This window comes from Taeniopygia guttata, chromosome 5, assembly GCF_048771995.1.
Source record: "Taeniopygia guttata chromosome 5, bTaeGut7.mat, whole genome shotgun sequence".
NCBI lineage: Eukaryota > Metazoa > Chordata > Aves > Passeriformes > Estrildidae > Taeniopygia > Taeniopygia guttata.
This window is the reverse complement of record NC_133030.1, coordinates 44,440,689-44,462,840: the sequence shown is the minus strand read 5'-3', so window position 1 is coordinate 44,462,840 and position 22,152 is coordinate 44,440,689. Positions and strand designations below refer to the sequence as shown.

The window sequence follows — 22,152 nt, the reverse complement described above, 5'->3', positions numbered from 1 at the left end:
AAAAATGAGGGAGTAAAGAGGTCAGGAAGCTGGGCTGAGCACAGGCCCTATGTAGAGTCATGATTCTCGGCAGATACAGAAGCACACTACAACTTACCTTTACAGAAGTTGGTATAAACGGTGCTGATTTCATAGCTGGTTGTTTCTCACAGAAGAGCAGAGCACAAAACAGCAGTGCTTCAGGAATACATTATGGCTAAAGTATAAGAATGCATATGCAAATTAAGCAAGGCTTTCCACTCGTGCAACATTACTGAGTATCCCCCTGTGTCAGAGAGTTTGGGAGTGCCTGTTGTGTAGGCATCAACCTACACATCAAAGCTCTGCTATTTCTACAAGGAATAGGGGGGTAAGCGGCTCTTCCTTTCTTAGCAACTGATTAATCATTCTGCACTGCAGCAGAAGCCATGCTCCACAGGCTTCTGACTGGTAATGTTACAAAAAGTAGAAGGATGGCCATTTGATGGAAAATCGTTATCTTCCCTCTCCTGTGTATGACCACACTGATAGCTGCACAGAAGTACATGAACAACCTGTAGAAGCTGCAGTGTTGACAACACACTTTCTTCAACTCTGCTTTCGAAAGCGTCATCGTCATCCTAGAACTGCAAATGTTATTTAAAAAAACCCAATCCTTTTGAGACTTTAGAGAATCTTTCTTTAAAATAATTCTGGCAACAGTGAATTTCAACAGTGCTGAAGGCCGAACATTTCCCATTGCAAATATCTTTCTATCAGAAGGTTATAATCCCATTCTGTAGAAATAATATCCATCATTAAGAGTACTTGTTTTCCCCAAAGTCATATGTCTCTAGCCTCAGCAAAAAGGAGTCATTTAAGGGGAACAGGCTGATGATGCTCACTCTGATCACATTCTTAATGTGTACACATACAAGAAAGAGCAGTGAGGGTATTTCAGTGATCAAGCTCTTGATTTTATCCCTGAACACAATATTTCAGCTAGTGATTTCAGATTTAAAGGATTTAACTTTTATCCTCATATTAGGAAGCTTCTTAGGTTATAGCTCTATCCCTTAGATCTTGGGATCTATCAGAAAATGACAGAAATTATGCCATAAATAACAGAATATATTAATGTTCAGAAATGGGATTGCTAGTGGAATATACTTGGAAGCTACAGAAAGCATTTTTAAAAAAAACTCATTGCATTACAAAAAAATAAATCAATAGATCTGTGCCATTCTGATAGAACTTTTAAGGCCTGATCATTCAAGATATTCTTCAATAAAATAAACCAAATAAACTAGATCACCCTACTCCCACCTATTATGTTCATACTATTTGTCTAAAAATATGGGATCGGTGTCCAAAGTGTAGTGCATTTCAGTAATACTCAATTCATCAGTCATTAAATCGAAGACCATAAAAGAGTCTCTCTTTAATAATATATACATATTTTTAAAAGAGAAAATTACAATTTTTATGGAACACTTTTTTTATCCTCAGTTATAAATGAAGAGAATTTGCATTGAAGTGCATAAACTAAAGGGAGAGAAAAAGAGGAAGATGAGAGAAAGTGTGTGAAAGAAAAGGAGTGTAACTGATTGCAACACAATTTATTAGCTTCAAAGGTCAAGGCAGCCAGTGTTTTTATTGGATCTGTTTACTTAGGGGCATTTGCAGTGCCTTGACCTGAAACAAATGAGTTGCTGTGGCAGTGCTTCCATATATTTATGTCATTCCTAGGCTAATGCAAGTATTTCTTGAAGTCCTAGTGCAGCACAGCTAGCTCTGTGCAGACATTATCCATTGCCTGAAAATGCCAGGCAACAAGCAGCGGCACAGAACCATCAAATAAGTTTTTTCAATCTTCACTTCACTGCTACTGGATCCTCTTTGCCCTTGGGTTGGTCTGGCAAACATCCTTCACAGGAAGGAGATGGCAGCAAGGGGTTGTGAGGAACGTGCCTATCCATGCAGAAGAAGTGTTCTCTGGAGAGTTACTCCTTGCCAGGGTATTTCAAATGTGCTCTGGGATACTCACAGCACCCACAGTATAAAAAAAGACCCATAACTAGGTAACCAGCAGCTTCCCAGATGATCTACTTTCAGCTGCATTTCCACTTGAATTTCCAGGCTTGTAACTTTTCTCAAAAATAATGGCTCATCTATTTAATAAGGAAAGTTCAGGACAGTGGAGTTTTCCAATTCACTCCAGTTAAGACTATTAAATTTTCTGTAGCAGTGGCTCAGATGTCAAGCCTAGTGGAAAATGGCATCCTGGCTGACATAGCAGATGTTATGAAAGACCAGCTGTTATGGTCACCCCATCTTTTATTAGCTGCTTTGGTATGTGGGCTGAATTTTTCTGTCTTGAGAATATAACCCTGAAATTCCTAGTAATACTTTTGCCAGCCAGTCTTCAGCCTCTGCAGCTGGGTTGCTGAGTCTCTCCTTGAGGGAAGCACCAAGGAAGAGAAGATGATACCTAAAAATGCTTCAAGTATCCTGACTTCAGAAATGCTTGTTACAGAAAGTGTTACAAGTTCAGCCTATGAAAAAATTACTCTAAAATAGAGATGTGAACTAAAGGTTCTTACATAAAATGTAGCAGAAAGTGGCAGATTCCAATCTTCTCTTCAGCTGGGGGTTCTACAGTGCCACACTGGACAAAAGAGGGATCAATTGTACAAAACTATAGGTCAGTACTACTACTTGTTCCTGAAAACACGCTGCACGATTGCTAAAACCTGAACTAGTGGTAGGTTTACCAAAGGTTTCAGCAGATGAAGTACAAAGCCAAGTGCACTAAAGCAGCTATAATTTTTGGCATAATATAATACCTGCGCACTCATTTCACATAAGCCACATAAATCTTACAAATTATATTGCCTCTGAACCACTAGTGATTTACATTGGATATGTTCTGGAAATCTAGAGGCATTAAATATTATTTACATGATTTATTAAAAAATGTTTTGCAAAAACAGTTGAAGCCTTCAAGAGGTTAAACTGAAAAGTCTATATAGTAGCAAAGTTAACCATCTTTTTCTTTTAAAATATTCCTTCCATCTCAGTGAGCATGGTATCACTAGTTCTTACACATGCCAGCAGTGCAGAAATTTGTCATCTAATAATAGAAGTATTAGAAGCTGCTGTGATGCTCAAAGACTGAATCACCTTTAAGGTCCTTCTACCTTGTGATAGTCTGTTTGTGAGACAGAGAGAAGAAAGACAAAATTCCAGCCTTGGGGTTTCTTATATATACAGCAAAAATTAGAAAACCAAGAGGTAAAACTGTCTTGAGAGCAGTGCTTTCATGGGATGACAAAACTAATTGGAAGTTTTAGGTCTGCAATGTTAAAGGAGAATTTTATTTCAGCCCCTAAGTAAAATGAAGGCCCCATAGAGGCAAGTTTTTACAGAAGCTATGATACAAACAATTATCCATGCATTAAAAAGTACTGCAAGAATTAATTTAAGAAGAGCAATAATCCGTTTCCTGTATGGTGCAGATACTAGACATAAGAGCAGGCAGAGGCTGATAAGAGGTAACTAGAACTCACTATAAAGTGTCAGAAAGTCATTGTCATATAAGAATGATGTGCTGAAGAAATGACATTGATTGAAAATTCTCCTCATTCCCATTAAAAATTTGAATGAGGTATTTTAATGCGAGATGATATTATTTAGTTATACGCCTCACTTCATTTTTCAACACCCACTCAAACACCAGTCCAATGTTTATATTCAGTTTTGACAGTTCAAAGAGTTACTGCATTTGGGAGCTGTTGGTAACCATCAGATACCACATAATGTCATGCTGGCACAGTACTGGTATCTGCAATTATAGTTTTACACAGCTCAAAGAAACAACTTAATTGTACAAGTGTGTACCAAAAAGACAAAAGATCAGCTGGACACAGGCTTACTGAGTGCCACTATTATAATTATGTGATATATTTGTTTGCAATACAGCTCTAGCAATATATTAAAAAGAAACAGTTTAAAGTTTGCAACACAGCCGGCCCGTGTGTAAAAATGGGCCTAAGGAGACTGATGCCACATTTGTTTGACAGCATTAAGAGATCAGAATCTTGACCCATCATTATTATCTCTGACCTAAAGCTCTGGCCAGCCTTTCTTCTTTTTAAAATACTCATTTTAATTAAAGGTAAACAAATGTGATGATCCAAAGAAGTGACTGTGACACTGCAGGATGGAGAAACAAAAAATGGTTTTCCAGTGAGAACAAAAAATCTCAAGTCTGAGAGTGGCCACTGGCATTTCTGATCAATGCTCTTTAGGCATCTCCAGCCCCATGGAGAGAAGAGCCATATGACTTCCCTGCACCAGAATAATTCTGTAAGGCAATACCCATTTGTTGGAGATGCACCCAATTGCTCTCAAAGACCTGTGGTGTCCCCTGTTTCTCTGTAGTCAGAAGTGGGGGTTTGTCCCAGAAATGCTAACACATTGGAGCTAGTTTGTGTAAGGCTCTGGAAGAAGAGCGCTGGGCAGGACAAGACAACAGCACTCAGAAAATAAAATGGAAGCTATTTTTGCACAACTCAGAATAGGAACACAGCACGTACAGCTCATCCTCTGCTGTGGTTACCTTCAATCCCAGCAGGGACAAGTGCTGGGCTGTATGTGCATTTTCATCCATCTCTGCAGCTCCAGGCTGAGAGCAGGCAGCACCCATTTTACCACAAGACCATGCTTGTGAGACAGGACAAGTGTATTTTCAATTTGCAAGTAAGCAGAGTCCTGTCAAGGGCAATATTAATTTCTACAATGTCTGAAAAGCAGCTCATTATTCCTGACTCTGCCTGTGGGTTATTGGTGCATTAAATAAATTAAAAAAAAAAAAAAAAATCATCCCAAATAAAGGCATTTGGTGTTATTGCCAGCATTCTGCATTGGTCTCCAGGAAGATGTGTCAGCTTACTGCAGGTTTCTTCAGATATATAATGACAGTACTAATAAAAGTGATTAATTAGTATTTTTCAGCTATACAACCAAAAATACTTTACCAAAGAAGAAAAAGAAAAAGGAAATATTAATGCCACATCACATAAAGAAAGAATCTGGGCACATAGGGTTTTAAAGGCTGGGGGCAATATTATGTTGAAGCATCAGGCAAAGTCTGGAAACAAAATGTTATTGAAGAGAACAGAGAAAACAGTGCCTGTAACAGCTGGGGGACTTGACCCAGTGACCCATGTAAGGTTTTCCAGCAATGGAATCCTGTAACTGGGTAGTTTGTGCCTAAACAGTTGATTTTGCTGTCCTATGTACTAGACAATGCTAGAGAAGGAGACTGCACAAGTTATCTATTTACTGGTAACTATTAAATCAGCACAATATCAAACAAAAATTTCTACATTGAAAAATTGCTCAGTGAACTACAAAAAGTACCATGTGATTCAGGACCACTGAGAAGACTGGTGATAACAAAAGGAAGTTTTGACAGCTCAAGGCAATTTCTGCATCTCTTTGTGTCAGTTCAAAAACAACAAACCTCCGGAAAAGTCTCTGTCCTCTTGAAAAGAAAAACCAAACCATACAAAAAGCCAAACTTAAAAAAAACAAACACACCCACTAAGTATCATCAATTCAGAACAAATTTAGGGTTTCCACCCAAGCTGCAAATGTCAGACCACAGCCTGTTTGCATAAAGAGCCATTCCCCTCAACAGAAAGGAAGCCCTCACTAGGAAGTGAAGGGAATAAGAATTCTCAGGATCCCAGATTATCATTGTTAAATATTTCTGCAGTAATCAAAGAAATTATGGTCTGACTTTATTTCAAGAATTAAATGAAGTCCTGCTTTACCAACAGAAAAGAAACAGCTTTGGCCTGCACTGAGTGACCTATACCATGTAATTCTTAGATCATTGTGAGGTGGCAGAGGACATTTACAAGCTGGATCTTGAGTTTGTCATTTTTTGTCAAAGGAGAAAGCATAAAAAGAAAATGTAGCAAGCTAGTATAAAGTAACAACTAGTTTAGAAGCTTGCTTCAGCATTCATTCTTATTATTTCTCTTGTGTAGTTATTGAACAATTTATGTTTTGTTTAATTCTGATTTGAAAGAAGAAACTCAGGTTATTTCAATTTATAGCTAGCTATACCTAGCTAGACATTTTCACCACTCTATAGTCACTGCTGTGACTACACTGATATGAAGTTACATGTGACTCAGCCTTGAAGCTATCTGTTACCAGGTGAGTGAGAGAATTCTAGACAGAAGCACAGAGCTTAATGAAGGCTGTCTTAAACTGCTTCTCCCATACACACTGAATTTTAGGCTGCCAGTTCTCATGGACTGGTTTACAGAAAACAGCAAACAACAGGTATGATTGACCAGAGGGCTCAATCTGTGTAGTTTTGTAACACAAAACCAAGGCTAGGCAAATAAAAAAGCAACTGATTCTAAACAAATAAATGCCAGTATTTTATATTTTGTGAAATGTACTGCTGTATTACCAGGTCTAATTGAGTAATAAACATCCTGGGAGGATTAAGTATTTTCATAAACAGTGCTTGCAGGAGTCTTAGCCACGACAGTAGTTTAAGGCAGTAGTTTAAGCACTCCTCATGCTCTGGGAATCAACATCTAGGGACAAAAAACAAAAGAAATATAGCACACACATACAAAATTCATGAGCAGGTGCACTGGGAAGGTAACAATGTCCTCAGAAACCTCCTGGCTGTTTCATGGGCCCAGCTACTGTCTGTTAAGCCCATTGATCAAATTAAGACTAAGCCCTGCAAGGCAGGTGCCTACCATTGTCCCAGGAAAGAGCTTCATTCACTTTGTATTTTGCAAATTTGCTCGAAAAGGAAGGGTGCACCCTGTTCAAAGGGGGCAGAGACGTTACAGAGCCTCTAGCATTTGTGAGACTCATAAAAGCAACTCCATTTGAGGAAGTTTATATCAATGTATTAGGTTTGTATTCAGCTGGCATTACATTAAACAAAAGGTTTAAAATAAAGCAGTGAAGAAGAAGCAAGGAACTATGAAAAGATAACTGTATGAGAAAGGAGAAAGACAGTGTGGTGAGAGGCAAGACAGTGGAGAGAAAAAACAAATATCAAAACCAGAACATGCAAGCTGAGACAGAAAAGGTTAAGTCTGAGCCCTGGCAGTCTAATGAATTTACTGTGAATTCTTTGTGGGGGAGACAGCTGCCACTGAGTGCACATAAACACTCCACAGCAGAGCAGCTTCAGAAAACACAGCAGAGGTCATTCAGAAAATCTTGACATCTCAGAAAGCCTTTTCTATTATAGAACTAAAAATCCAGAGTTTGACATGAATGGTTTGATTTGTTTTGCAGGTCTGCAGAAACAGATGACACAGTGAAGCCTGGACAGTGCATGTGAGCTCATAATTTTTACAGAAGCCTTACAAGCATCTCAGCTTTGGTGAGAGAGCCATGCAGGTGTGCCTGCCAGTCTAGCTGTATTTTAATAAAAAACTTGCATTCCTGGACAAGTAACTAGTTTCACTTGGCTATTCTGTTTTAAAGAGAAATAAGTTCCTCAGAAACCATAAGATGTTAGCTTGGTAGAGAAGGAGTAATGAATAAAACATTCTTATGGGATGCCAACATAGGGTGTGAGATATCAGTATAAGAGGTCAAAGCCAAAGGTGAGTTTAATGAAAACCCTTGACAACTAATGAAAATCTTTCACTGGTTCAAGAAGGACTTCAAAGTGGTAGAGCTGTCACAAAAGGAAGAGTAGCCCAAGAAGTTATTAAGTGAATACACCTAGGGGAAAAAAGATATTTGTCTGAAGCAAGTACTGTAGTCCTTTAAAAGGTTAGGATCTGTGTCTTCATTAGGCACTACAAAATGTAATACCATGCAGAGAAACTTCAATAACATTTTGCAAGGGCATTGAAAACTTTGCCATATTAAGAAACAGCCTCGTTTAGTACAAAAGCTTCTGACTGATATTCTGTTTTAGTGTTGCGGCAGTGGTTGAAGACATTAACGTCCCCACCAGAGGTTACTGTCCCTGCAGCAAGGGCAATGAAGACTCGTGTGCCCATTGCCCACAGCTCCAGTTCAGGAACCAGCATGCAGCCTGACCCGCTCATCTAAAGGGGCTGGCACTGCAGTGCAGGCTGGGACCTGCAGAAGCTCAAGCACAAGCCTATGTCCTGATCTGCCAGCTCGGCCAGGACGCAGCTTAAAGGAATGATCAGAGACATGTGAATGATGACTGACTAAATGGCAAAATTCAGTGAATCTTTTCCATGTCTTTGATTCTGCCACTGAAGTTGGCCACTTGCATTGTCTGTTCATTTGCTACTCATGAACCCTAATTACCTCTGAAGACAGTTGCAGTTTAACATCCTATCAATCAAGTCAGGTCATATGTGAACCAATTAATCTGAGACAATAGATAATATTTCCTGCTTTTCAATAAGCAATGTGACAAGTTAATAGGGTGAACATTTAACACTGCCTAAACTGAGTTAATTTAGACTTAGTTTGGATAGTGTCTCTCTGTTGTCCAGACATACCTGTTGTTCCTTGAGAGAAAAATAATAAGAAAAAAATCAGAAACCACCTACTGTCTCTGTGGATGAGAAGAGCTTGCACATGATATACAAAGTACACCATGAAATGCAGATGGGGAAGATTCTCATTAATCAGTGAATTTTGCATGTTAGAAGGGGCCATTGTTGAGGTAATGGTCATACTGAGATCATTTGACTATTCAGAAACCTTTTCTTAAATATCAGTTTTAGGGCTGTCCTGATTTAATGACAGCTTGGTTATTTATATCCTGCTTTGTTTGTTTGGTTGGGGTTTTTTTTTGTTTTTCTTTTTTTGTTGTGGTTTTTTTTTTGTTGTTGTTGTTGTTTTTTTTTTTGCTTCTTGCTTCATGACCATGTTGAAAGCATCCTTCATTGCCATTCCAGACTACTGCTGGCTTAGCTATGCATTATTAAACAATAATTAGCTGCTAACATACAATTAACTGTGTATCTGTGACGAAAACAAACAATCCTTAGATACAATTTGTAAGGTGCTTCATAAAAGAATCTTGTTAACAGCTGTTTTCAATACTGTTAGCATGCATACACAATAGTCCAGCAGGTGCCACAAGGTCTATCCCAGAGACTGAAGCCTTTGGGCAAGCAGTTTTGAAACCCACCTGCTTCCCTTGCTACAAAAAAGAATCACAGCCCTACACAGCAAGATTTGGCTGGAGGGATTGCTTAAGTCAACTCCCTCTACCTGGTACTATGTCAAAGGCATCAACTGAATTATCAGTTTTCCCAAATTACATACAAGTAGCAATGCAAATTCTTTATCAAGACCCAGGAATGGCTGAACTTTGCATACAGTCTGCTGCCAAACAAGGTCAAATCAAGTTAAAACTGGCTTTCTGAATCTGCCATGTGGGCTACAGCCCAAATTTCACTGCTCTGTGCAAAGGAAAATCATGCCAGAGACATTTAAATAGAGCAAATATGGCACCTGGAACATGATCTGGGTAAATGAACAATGAGTGCAAGCAGTGATCAGAAAAAATGCAGTCCCACTAAAGACACCATACCAGACTTACAGGACAGTCCACATTTCACCATATCTCCTTCAGGACATATGTACAATTTCAAGTGACAAGTGCTTATGATCACATTCTTGTGTTGTGAATTTTCTGTTAAAATATCACTTTTTCTGTTAAAATATCACTTTGTATCTTAAGAAGGCAAATCAGTGTTCACAAACACATCCTCCCTTCTATTATTCTATACGTTTTGGAACTGGCCGTCAGATTTTCTTATGTGAAGATTTCCAATAAAAAAAATTTGTTTCTAGCTATAGAAACATTGTTGGCCACTCGTGTACACTGACATCTTTGACAAGTTTGAGGCCATAATTCATATTATGGTTTTTATCAGAGTTTTTATCTGCACAACTCAAATCAGAATATGTTGTTTTCCAGACCCACACTTCCGTGCAAGCAAAAGTGAAAAATTAAACAATGAATGCTAAGGAAAAGACCCAAACCAAACCAAGTTATTAATTCAGTTCTACTTCTGCAAAATAAAAGCAGGCTTCCTCCCTTTCAGAAAGTACTTCTTTTTCTTCTTTTAAAGGGCCTGTCTGGATATCAAAAGGCAAGGGAAATGGCAGGGGTCTGGAGTGATTTTTTTTTCTAAAGTCTTTGCCTTCTATGAATGAATTTGCACAAGACTGCAGAATAATGCCCTGGCTTGAAACATGATGAAGTTATGATTTAGTCTAGTCTAAACTCCATATAGTTCTACAGTAAAATGTATCAGTGATATTAATAAAATATAGTAATAAAAGTGATATTAATAAAATATAGTAATAACAGAAATTCTCTTTGAGAATTTCTGCCTCAAAGAGATCAAATAAACAAGTAGATTTCTGAATTCTAGGTAGAGTACATATGTGTTTTGAATTAATAGTCATTATTTCTCCCCACACCCTTAATCTGAATTAATGGACCATTGCACGTGGATGGCAGTAGAGCTGCAAAACTCTCAGATGCCAAGGCAATATACATGACAAGTACTGCAAATGTAACTTACCAGATGGAGCTTAGCTCTACCCATGGATAATAGTAATCACTCCTCTTATTTTCTCTGTAATGTCCTATTGGGAGAAGTGTGGTACAACACTGCCTAACCACTGTCACCTTTCATTGCCACCAAGTTGCCTTTCAGCTTTAGAAAGACAAAAAAGCAAGGGAAGAACTGCTAACAACAGGAAAAAAGACTCAAAAATGAAATATCCAAATCCTTCTGACCTTCAGCTACAGCTGCTTTTAAATAAGGTTTGAATACAAGTGAAGAAGTAAGTTCCAAGTGACTGAACATGGCAGAAGTAGAGGGACAGCCAGCCTGTGCTATTCCCTCTCTTTGCTTCTAGAACAATCCTAGGTGTTCTAAACTGTTATTTACATCCTCTGCCTTGCTCAGTCTGTAGCTCTCTTGGGGAAAGGTGATGACACTGCCATCTTTTCACCCTATTTCTCCCCTCACAGTAGAAGCCCTGATACCATTTAACTGTGGCTGCCCTTGATGCCTTGTGTCCACCACTACAAAAGAAAGCAGGAGAGCACAAGTGCCTGCCAAGAGTTGCAGCATGGCAACTTCCCTCCTTTTTTTTCCTCCAGCAATCACATGGAACAGATAAGAACACCATTCCTATGGCTTCAGGTAAGAAAGGACAAAATAAATAACTTGCAAGCATTGGACATTAGCTGAGAGGCATCCAGAGAGACACTAAGCATTTTCACAGCAGATTGTAAGTGGTCCTTGCTTCTTGCCAGGGCAACAAATGTTACAATCAAGGAAGCAGAAATTTCTCTGCTGTGCTTGACTCCATAAACAGGACAACATGCAATCAGCTATCTTAGCACCAAAGAATTATTCATCTTCAGGCAAGCAACAATACCTCAGAATGAGTCAGATGTGGGGGTGGAAGAAGTCCTCTGTGTGAGAGGCTCCCACCACAGTGGTTCTTTCTGAGGCATATACACAATATACAACCCTCCTTCTTCCTCCCATCCATCTTTCCTTTCCACTTTGGCATTCATACTTACGTCTAGCAGCTGGAAATCCTGCTGATTCCCAGCAACCACACACAGCTCTGTTATAGAGCGGTTCCAGCTGCCCTCCTGGCTCTGGAGGAAGCCTATAAGCTCTGCTGCACAGATCCTCCCCTAGAGCTCTTAAAGCTGGATCCCTGCAGGGACTCCAGAGAAACAGACTGTATATTCTGACCTGCTTACCATATCTACATTTCTATATTTCTGTCTCACTAATTGCTAAATCTCAAGACAAGACAAGCAGATCACAGCAGTAGTCATTTGAAAAGCCATTGCTCACAACCTTAAGAACAACAATCAAGTCTGGCAGGTGACAGAGTAAATGGCAATGCATTAGGCAGTTGAGACAATTATATACAACTTAAGCAATATATATAAGCATATATGGGACAAACGTGAGGAGAAGAGTGGCGTGTTTGAGGAGTGCAGAATCAGTTTTAGCTTGCTTTTCTATGAATATCTCTAATGAGGTTATGTTTATAACAATGAAACAAATCTACAAATCTAGGCACTAGAGACCCAAGTGCTCATATAAGTTTTAATACAAATGGCATTGCTCTAGCAGAGAACAAGAGGATTAACTGCTGCCTAAATGTAATCAATTGGGGGCTAAGATAATTATGCATAAGATTTGGGCCCTAACATATTTGCAAGTCTTGAGCCTACTCTGAGGGCATTATGCTAATATATCCGCAGCAAAGAGTAATCAAATAGTCTCCAGGAATACTGACCCTGCAAAAAAAAAAAAAAAAAAAAAGAAAAAAAAAAAAAAAGGTTCCAAAGCATAGATATCACAGATCACAAAATGACTGGGCTTGGAAGGGACCTCTGAAGGCCATCTCATCCAACCCCCTTCTGAAGCAGGTTAACCTTGAGGAAGTGCATAGGATCACATTCATGCATTTTTTGAGTATCTCTAGAAAAAGAGATCTCACAAACTCTCTGGGAAGCCTATTCTAGTCTCTGCCACCTGCACAGTAAAGAAGTTCCTCCTATTCAGATGGACTTCCCTTGTTTCAGTTTATGCCTGTTGCCCTTTCCTCTGTCACTGGCACCAGGGAAAAGAGTCTGGCCCCATCCTCTTGACATCCACCCATCCATCCTACAAAACATTTTGTATACATTGATAAGATCCCAAACAAGTCTGTTCCTTTAATTCAGGTATTCCTTTTTACATTCTTCTGTTCAAAGTGAAAACAAAATAAGGTCTGACCTTTTAATTACCATATCTTTAAGTCTTTTTACTTAAGATCCTGAGGAAACAAGACAATTGGAATCCAATCCTACTCACTCATAAGATAGGTCTCCTACTTAAATCTAAGTCATATTCATTCAAAACATCCATTTCTGTTTTTACCACAGTATAAAGTACATTTTCTGCTCTCTGCTTTGATCTCTAGAATCAAAGTGGTACTTCAGGGTCTTAATACTATGAAAGACTTATGCCAAGAACCAGGGAGAAGGGAAAGATAATACACAACCTGATGGAATTCACAAGGTATTGCCCATACTATCAGAACAATGGCTGGGAATTTGGTTGTGAGATGGACCAAGGACACTTACTTGACTACAGGGAAAGAAAAGAACCATTTACAGAATAGGTTTCTTGACAAATGCTGAATGAACAGAGTAAGGATTAGAAAACCGTAGGTCCTGGCTCAGGACCTGTATCCAGCCTGCTACAGCCTTTTAGCTGAAGTACTGCAACCCCAAAGCAGCTTGGCATCTCACCTCCCTTTGCAAGATGCTTGTGTTCCACTTGCTGTGGTCTGCGCCATTAATCTTCTCACCATCAAATGTGCCCTTACCTCTTGCTTCCTGCATTAAGTTCTTCTAACAGAAGGATAATATATTAAAGGAGTAATAATAGCACTGATAACAATAGTCTAAGAAATACATACTTCTTTCTCCATATTTCCCCTCTTTTGATTAGTCTCCCAGCAAGAGCAGCATTAATCACTGGGACAAGAGATAAAAGATAAAGTCCAATTTGAATTTTGCTGTGTGCTACTGAGAATGTATGTGTGTGTTCAGGCAGGAGGGAGGGAGGCCGCAGGATAATCTGTCATTTTATATATTTATGCTGTTGGAGGCAGTCTGGACTGGTTCTCCATTGTTACCACAGATTAAAATCATTCATGTCCTTATATTTTCATTGGAGGTCATCGTTCAGGAAAAGAGAGATATTATGGCCAAGTTAAATTCAAGCTATTTCTGCAAATCTATGTGTATGGCTTGGACACTGAGGCTATTGCTTGGATGTTAGAAGAACACAACATATAATATTTTTTTGTCCTTACCTGACCTGACTCTTTTTACATTGAGTTTTCTTGCTTTGAAACAATTATGGGAAAAGAACTGTTGCAAGTGAGAGGAAAAGGTGCATTTTAAATTATTTTAGTCCAAGTGAGTGATCCCAGTTCTTTTCTGGTTTCAATTTGCCATGGAAGTATCCATGAATCCTCAGCTCTCACTTCCAGCATTTCTACTGAACTGAGTCCCAACCAGCTTGGCAAAAATAAAAGATTTTATCCTTAGGGAACATGGACTGTAGAACCAAGCAAAGACTAAAAGTAGAAGAGTGGTTACTAGACCATACCGTATGAGTTTGTCTTTTCCTAAAAGGTTTCCCTAAAACCTTTGCTTCTCCAAAATAGAGTTCCTAGAACCACCAGCCTACCAGTTCTGGCCACGTCATTCCCCCTCTTTTCCCATATCTCTGAGAGGGATATATCTCATCATTTGGATCTTAGTTGCCATCTGTTCCTCAGCATTCATCCTTTCTATACCCACTTTGATACATTTAGCCATTACAGCATTTTCAACATTTCCTACTCTCTTTTTCATGCCCCCTGTAAGACTACTGGTATTCCCTGGGAATTGTCCTTATCCAGAAATCAATTTCCTTAGAACACCTAATATGGGACCCAGTAAAATGGGCAGTACAGCACCAGTCGAAAACTCCAAAAGTAATTATTAGGGAAGAGGATCCCTTTATTAACTTTTCCTTCAAAAATCCACTGTAATAAGAAAGGGAAGCATTTATATCCTATGCAATATGAGGAGAACTGAAATCTCATTTCTCGCCCCTTTGGCTTTATTTTTCCTTGGAAATTTTGTGGAAACACATTCTTATCTTTCAGAATTTAATAGAAGTAATTTTTCAATCAAAATGAACAACATCCCACCTACTCATATGCCATCTAAGGGAGGAGATAAAGAATTGGTGGTTGCATAGCCTGTCTTGTTAATCACTACTTTTACAAGCTGTACCGTGACAGACATATCTTGCAAATCAGTGACAACTCATCCCACAGATGAAAAAGAAACTAGCAGAAATCCTTCTGTTTCTGTTAGCTAACAACACCATCATTCTGCAGAAAATCCAAGGCATTAATTAGATGGTTTCAGAAAGCAGGTCTGTCACAACAACACAGATGTGTTTCCAATTTCTGTGCATTCACTGAAATGAATGATCTAGGAAAGGTAAGAGGTACATTCCCACCTCTCTGCCAGTCCAGTTAAAAAAAAAAAAAACCAACAAAAAACCAAACCAAAACAAAACAACCCACACCCAAAAAGCCAAAAATACAAAGACCCAGACCAAACAAATAAAATGGAACTATATGTTCAGGAAGTATTCTGGCAATGTCTGCAGCTTCTAGGCATTTCCCTGAAATATAGAAATAGCAAGAAGAACAGATATGCTATAACAAAACATGAGTCAGTCCTCCAACTATATTTAAGCCATAACCATTGATTCTACTCCATTTGTTTCCAAGTAGTTGCTTTTGCAATATTGGATCTCTTCATCATATCTTGTCTCTGCACAGCCATTCTAGAACAACACACTTGTCCTATTCTTTCATTTGGCTTGGAATCAAATGTATGGTCAACTAGAATAGCTTTAGTTCCTGAGTACTATATTAATCAGATTTTGAAAATAATCTTCCACGTGACTTTCAAGAATCCTTTTTGACAGGGTAAATGACATGCCTAAATACACAAAAGGATACTGTGCTCTGAAAAAAAAAGTACATACTGATGGTATTAATTTTACTTTCTGAGAAATGTATGCCTTCCTTCCTGAAGAAGACAGGTATCAGCTTACTACAGCTATTATTTCAGCTTCCTGTTATTTTATTCAAGAAAAAGGTGTGCTGCTTGTTCAACTAAAGGCAAGCAAAAATTCAATAGTTCTTGATCAAGACAAAACAAAGTATCAGAGAAAAATATAAAAATATTCCAAAATTCTAGAAAAGTGCTAGCTAAACCTGCTTACTTTTACCCTACCATTGCTCTTTGATGCTGGACAATATCTTCATTTCCAAAATTGACGGGAGAACCGAACTGGGTACATGTGTCAAAAATACCAGCTGAGATTTTGCTGCAAGACCCAAGTGATTGCTCAGACGTGTAAGTTAAGGGAATGCAATCTCAACCCTTTTAGAAACGAATCAGCCAACTCAGACCTTCAGTAAACTATTAGACTGAAGAAATAAAAAGGCAATGTGTATCCTAAAAAACACACAGAGGAGTGGCTGAAGTGACTACTTACTAATGCTGCTATATAAAAACAGGTTTTCCAAAGAATTAGTGTAAGTTGTATTTTGAGAATTCATGCTATATGCCAGCTTATGACTCTCAAGTTTGGCACACACATTCAGTCAAACCCCTGCCCTGGAGTCGTGAGACAGACTCCATTTGGAGCCAGCAATGGCTACTAAGTTTAATGTTCCAATATCACAACTGGTAATGTCAACAAATGACAGCATAGAACCACATATGCATGAACTGTTTTACAAGCACAATGTTTTTTATTACTGTAATTGTGCTTAGCAGAAATACAAGACTGAGTTTACTTTCATCATCAGTACTTGCCAGCGCTGGGGAGCATAGGCTGAAAAAATAATATTACAGCAAAATCACATTCTTCTTTTGAATGGGCACTGTGCTTGTGGCTCACTTATGGCACTTCTAGGAGACTGGATCCCTATGGTACTTTCAGAAGTGCAGCACAACTGTCTTCTGCAGAGAGTGGATGAAACCATGAAAATGTAAGATTCTATTTAAGATTATATGAACGTTACAGGTAATCTGAGTATCCTGAAAAGAGCATCAATAAATATAATTTAAACACACCATACCACTTGCACATCTAATACTCACTTGGAGAATATTTCTGTGCCTTTCCCATACAGAACATTATCATCATATCATATACAAGTTTCTGTCTAGGTAGCAACTACATTACACACCAAAGATTGTGTATTTCAATGTGCACTAAATCTATTTCTATATTACATATTTGTAAAGTATTTAGAGGTCAATTTGTATTTTTGAATTAGTAACTGTAACCAACATGAACAATAGTCTGTATGAAAATTTTCAACATTTGGATTCTTGCTTCCAAACTCTGCTTTCTTTCTCTGCTCAAAGCATGTTACCATTTACAGAAGAGATGTGACTATGAATAAGTAAATACCATTTTGTGAATGTCACTGCACTGCAGCAATACAGGACTGTAGTCCAGGAGAAGGGATTCCACTCTGCAGCATGGTAAAGTTTGGAGCTTTGGTCTCTTTATGAAAAAATAATGGAGGAAGAAGCAGATACAAAGGGATAAGAGCTGGACTGTGTTCTCAGCTGTGCCAATGAAGTCAGTCTTTAAAGCAGAGACTCATCAAAAGCTCTTTTTTCATTAGAGCTTTGCAGTCTTGGGATGAAAATGTCACTAGTGACTTATATGAAGCAAAAACCAAATTAAAGGCCAATTTCTTTCCCTACCAAATTATTATCTATGAGTGTAAAAGAAAGTACCTAGGCAAGACCAAGGGTGAGACAATTTTATTTGTCTTACTGACAGTGAAAGTCTAATTAGACTGACAAATCTTCTGTGCTATTTTCCTTTGTGATATACACTGTAAGGAAGGATTTAGCCTGGAGCTGCACGTTATGGAAAGACATTAATCAAGATTATTGGACACTCAACAGAAAACACAGTTAGAAGGCTGAAAAGCCCAATGGTTAAAAATAAAGGTTGAGAACCTTATTCTAAGCCACAAAAAATGGGCTGGACTCCCCATATAGATAATGGCAAGATCCCCTCTTCTGTTCTCTAGAGAGAACAGTCTGCATATAATAAGTCATGAACTGTCATTCTATGGCTCTAAAATCATAGCTCAAAACGTCCACAAGTAATCTATTCTTGTCACCTACAAGTTATAGTTTGAACAGTTAGGCAAGTGTCATTTTCTGCATCTCAAGAAGTTGAGGCATGCCCTGGATATGTAACAGAGCACACAGTTTCTAGTTCCTCATGGAGAGCATAAGTTCATCTCTTTTCCCAAAACGATTCTGATCTCTTTTTCACAGAAAGATGTTTTATTCTTGGGTCCTCAGCCATCTATGCCACAGGCCAGACATATGAGGGGCCTGCTTTCGGGCCTCCAGGAGATTACCTGGTTCTCCACTTGGATTTGATGAACTGAATGCATTTTGAATGGAAGATGTATACAGTGCATGATCTCTAGACTAGCTTTAGTAATCAACTTTGCACAAATTCTTTGAAAACTGAATGACTCAGCTGTAAACAAAGATAGAATGAGCCACATAAAAGCATATGGAGAGTCTCCTAAAAAGCTTTGAACAGTGACTCATAAAAGAGAATTCTGACCACTCAAGCAGCTGCCATGGAAGCAGAAGACAAGAGAATTAGTGTGACTTTAACCTGTGTTCACAGAGGTTTCCCAAACCAAAAATATCCCTGAAGTACTTCATTAATAACTGAATTTTCTCTTTAAATCAGCAAATAGGGACAAATAGGGGTTCCAGGACCTCTAAGTAATGAAGCAACCCTGTGAGAAGCATGACAACCTTGCAAGAATGCAGTGTGGCTCAGCACAGTGACTCTCATGCAGAAGCAGTCTGCATGACATCTTACTGTACCACATAGAAATGCCAGAAGCTTGTCTTTCAGGCCTTTGTGGCTAACGTGGCAAAGCAGAAGTCTCCGAGAGGATATTATTGTCACAGGAGAGTCTGATGTGTAAGGGTCCTCAGAGGCAGCAAGAAATTTGTACAGCACATGCCACTTCTGAACAGACTGTACTTAAATCCAGGACAAAACCCTGAGTGAGAAAGTTAAACCAGTGCTGCTTCTTGTGGCAGTGGAGCAAAAGCACCACTTGCAACTCACTGAAACAAACACAAGTCAAAACTTTTTCTCCCTTTTCAGTTAGCAAAAAAAATCAGCTCTTGCTATTTCCTTCTCTGAATCACAGGAACAATCCCAGCAGTATAGCACACAGCCATATATCTCACCTTTTCCTCACTCAAATCCTAGCTGTCCTACTTTGCCTTGAGTTTTACTGCCTTGCAGAAATTTAGTATAAATTTATAGACATTTTAGATGTTAATTTCAGTGCCACTGGGTATTTCCAGCAATATTTTTCCCTCAATTCCCTTTATCTTGGTTGTTTGTCCAAAACTATATACCACATCTGAGATCTTCAAAAGTTGATGGATATCATAGGCCTGAAAATGTACTGTGTATTTCTAAACTTCATTTTCCCAGCTGTTTTTTTCTAACCTTGCTCCAAAATACTTCTGTCAGTACTCAGACTACCTAACTGCAGGAGGTGCCTTGGTGTGTGTTACAAACAAAAATATCTTTGCACTTATCATGTTCTTCTGTAGTTTCTTAACAAGTGATGTGTAAGTCTAAGTCCTTCTGAAATTCCCCTGGATTTTTTAACACTTTGTGATTACTGGCTTGATATTCTGCACAAGGTTTATATACATTTCAAAAAGGAATAGTTTAAGTTACTTACATATGAAAATGAGTAATAAAATTAGCACAGATACTCCTAACAGAGTAAGAACAGTAATTCTTTATCATGATTCGTGCTATTTCACATTCGATGCTTCACTTTTATTTGTATCATGCCTGGTATTTCTACAATTGGCCAGAAGCCAGAGTAATGTACATGTGCAGAATAAAAAGTACATTTTGAACCCGAGGAGTCTGCAGCCTTAGCATAAAACAAGATACTACATATGGATAGAGAAACATGCATAATAAAACTAAAAAGTGACTACATTGATTGACTTAATAAACAGTTGTCTTAGACCATCATCAGCCTAACTTTTTGACATGCATCATGATGACAAAAAAGTTTCAATGGGATTGGAAAAATAATCTGCTATTGGCTTTTGTATGGTATCAGGAAGCAGAAAGATTCCCATGATGAAATCTAAGAAGAGAACAAAAAGTGCTTGAATTGTGCTGATCGGAATCAGAAGAGGCTAAACTTTAAACAGCCATGAAAGCAAAGAATAACTGTTTATTTCTGAGCAGAAAAGAGAAGAAAAAGCTGGAACAGGATAATAAGTAACTGCATTTGTACCTCTCATAGACTTAGGTATCTATATTTTATGTTTCCCAAAGAGTAAACTTGCTAACCACCACTTAGATCTAAAATTGTAAGCAGGCTTAATGATGGCAATGTCGAACACAAGAAAGATAAAATAACCATTAGACACCTGAAAAACTGTGGCTGTAGATACTGCCCAAACAGGAAAAGACAATTTCTTCTCACTTTCACCACACAGATACTGCAAATTAAAGAGACAGAATCAAATTCCACCAAAAATAAGGAAGAAAGCCAAGCTATCTCTGCTGCAACAGCAATAAAATGGCCCAATATTGAAATGCAGAAAGTTGTAATGGAGGTATGTATTGACCTTTATTTTTCTTTCAGCGGGTAGCATGAAGTGTCAAAGAGTTATTGCTTTAATATCAGCTGAGATGAGGCCATTTGTTGTGGTGCGTGTGTATCCAGGAAATCGCTGTTCTAACCATGTTTTTAGAAGCACTTTGACACTTTATTAAATCTTCTTGATGGTCTTTCAGCACACAGTGGTCTCTGTAGGCTGAGTGAACTGCCACGTAGGCTAGGCAGGAAGCTTTCAGAATGAGTTCCTTTTCAAGCAAGCCAGCACCATTTCCAGCTTGACCCAGCCCATAAAGGTCCAGTGCCACTTTCTGTCCACTGGCATAGCTAAACACAGTTCTGCTGCCTTTAAAAATTATAGAGTGCAGGATAAGAACCACAGACTTTATTGTTCTGGAGATGTAACTGTACAAATATTTGCTCTAAAATTAGAACTAGTTACAGCGGAGAAGGAACTGTAGTTCTTGCAAAGTTTATGACAAATAGTGACCAAATATGGGGTAATTTCCCCTCATTTAGCTGAGACTTTATAAAATCACGTACTGGGTGTTTGAGGCTAATAACTCAATCCGTGTCCTGTTGCCATCTGGATTTACAGAGTACAAAAGCAGGCACTGTTAAACCTCAGCTTGGAATTAATTACACTAACAGTTGTAAATTCCACTGCAGCCAGACATACTTCACAGAATCACAGAATAGCTGTGGTTGGAATGGACCTCTGGATGTCATCTAGTCCAAACCTCTGGTCAACTAGGATCATACAGAGTCAGCTGTCCAGGACTATGTGCAGACAGCTTTTGAATTTTAACAGCATGGATTCCACAACCTTTTGGAGCAACCTGCGCCCATGATCAGCCACCCTCATGTTACAAATTTTTCCTGATGATTAGAGGGAAAGTCCTGTGTTTCAGTTTGTGCCAACTGTCTTTGGTCCTGTCACAGGGCACCACTGTCATCTTTACACTCTTCTTTCAGGTATCTGTAGACACAGTTAAGATCCTCTCACAGGCCTTCTCTTTTCAAGGATGAACAGTCCCAGCTCTCAGCCTTTCCGCACACAAGAAATGCTCCAGTCCCTTACTCATTTTAGAGACCCTTAGCTAGAGCATCTCCAGTAACCCCACCTCTCTGATGATTTTGGAACACATTTCATTCTAGTTGATAACACAATAACATGATAGAATACTGCTGAAATTAATAATCCACAGCTCAGATTGGTTAGTCACATAATTTTTTTCTTTGCACAGACATGAAGAGTCAATTAAAGGTGTTTAATCGGTAACATATTCTGGCTCCCACAAAAGTGGTTCCAAAACCACTGCATATTAAGGATTGAAATAATTACTTTGGCACAATTAAGTCACATAATCTGGAATTAATTTTTTTATTTAGGAATAATTTTTTACCAAATAGATGGGGACTGCTCTATGTTGGAACATCTACGTTTTACAAGAAACTGATCTTGTTAGCATTCTTTCTAAATTCTCTGCAGGAAGGCTATAAAAGGGAAATAAAAAATTACTCCAAATGGAAGTAATGCTCCACTGCTTTTCTCCTCATTATGAACTTCACTATTGCAGCAGTTCATCCTGTCATAATAATAAATAACCATACACCCACCCTCCCATTAAGCCCGTAATTCTCTTTGGAATACATTTCCCCACATATCGAACTTTTGAAACATAGTTAAAACCTTGTTCTTGTTCACATTGTGACAATCTCACACAAATCGGATTGTACTAGAACAGGAGCAAAATTCACTCCCATTCTTAAATGCATGTGCCACAACAATTCAGCCAGCTGTTTGTCCTGTGTCCAACAGAGGAGGACAACATTTTTAAAATAAAG

General features: G+C 38.5%; 1 protein-coding gene across 43 annotated transcripts in view; it reads right to left on the bottom strand.

Annotated features, from left to right (window-relative positions):
• Positions 1 to 22,152, bottom strand: part of NRXN3 (neurexin 3) — a 958,542-nt gene that overhangs the window by 85,008 nt on the left and 851,382 nt on the right. The gene's annotated exons all lie outside the window — the stretch shown is intronic.